The 983-nt window shown below is 40.6% G+C and overlaps 1 long non-coding RNA gene across 1 annotated transcript; it reads left to right on the top strand.

The window, feature by feature from the left end:
• The first annotated feature begins 216 nt into the window (after window positions 1-216).
• LOC133153814 (uncharacterized) lies at window positions 217-549 on the top strand. The gene is made up of 2 exons (XR_009714392.1): window positions 217-337; window positions 400-549. It is a non-coding gene; the product is annotated as an uncharacterized LOC133153814 (long non-coding RNA).
• Window positions 550-983: the final 434 nt, after the last annotated feature.

Here is a 983-nt window from a genome sequence, read left to right as displayed (position 1 = left end):
AGTAACGACTAACCTGTTGAGATCAATTTCAACTATTAGGATCAGAATTTGGGGAACTGGCAGGTGAAGCTCCAGATTGGATCTTCTGCTCCCATCGTATTCAAGTTTGCCGCAGAATTCATCCTGAAGGCCCACGAGAGTGTCACGGTAATCAATCTTATCTGGAAGATCTCAGATACAAGGTGCTCAATATTTCAATGACCTTTACATGCATCAGATCTGGGCGGCTGACGCTGGCCGAAACCACAATCCTCCCTCTGATCTAGTCTGGGAGACACAGTCCAACTGGGGACCCGTAGGCCAGGTCCACTTTACCTTGATCAACGCCAACGGAGAGGTGACACATCTTTCAAGCGACAAGAAGCAATATTTCTCTTTTGACGTCCGTTTTTCTTCCAGGAAATAAGGATGAGCAAAGCCACTGGCGCACGTTTGGAAGATGATGATGGAAATTCCACTTCCACCGTGGGATAGAGGAAATGGAATTTCGGTTTCTTGTGTGTCTTGACATATGAAGGGATTGACAATAAAGCAGACTTTGACTTTTGACATGGTCACATTATAAAAATATTGTATAACAATACAATTAAATGGGCTTTTTTTTAATAAAATCTGCTCCGACCTGTTGTGAAATTTAATTGAAATAATTTAAATAAAATTGTTCTTCAAAAATGATTGAATTCGTCTTTTTTCATTCTGTGTAATTACATTCTGCTGTATGCACAAAAAAAGAAAAGAGTGTAATATCGGTTTCATCAGTATATAATTGAAACCGGAAGGTATTCGGAAATCCCTGTGGTCAGTAGAATATATAACGGCTGTGCAATGAGAAGTCAAGACATGTTCCACGAGAGCAGGCGGTCAAGGCAAGAGTAATCTCGACGCAACATGCCCAACATGTGTAAGTCAGTGATGAATGTTTCCTGAATTTTCTTCCTCTTTTGCCATTCATTCATGATTTTCTTCTGCTTCCGCATTAGACA

The sequence above is a fragment of the Syngnathus typhle genome, linkage group LG5 (assembly GCF_033458585.1).
Source record: "Syngnathus typhle isolate RoL2023-S1 ecotype Sweden linkage group LG5, RoL_Styp_1.0, whole genome shotgun sequence".
Lineage (NCBI taxonomy): Eukaryota > Metazoa > Chordata > Actinopteri > Syngnathiformes > Syngnathidae > Syngnathus > Syngnathus typhle.
This window is presented reverse-complemented; position numbering and strand designations above follow the sequence as displayed.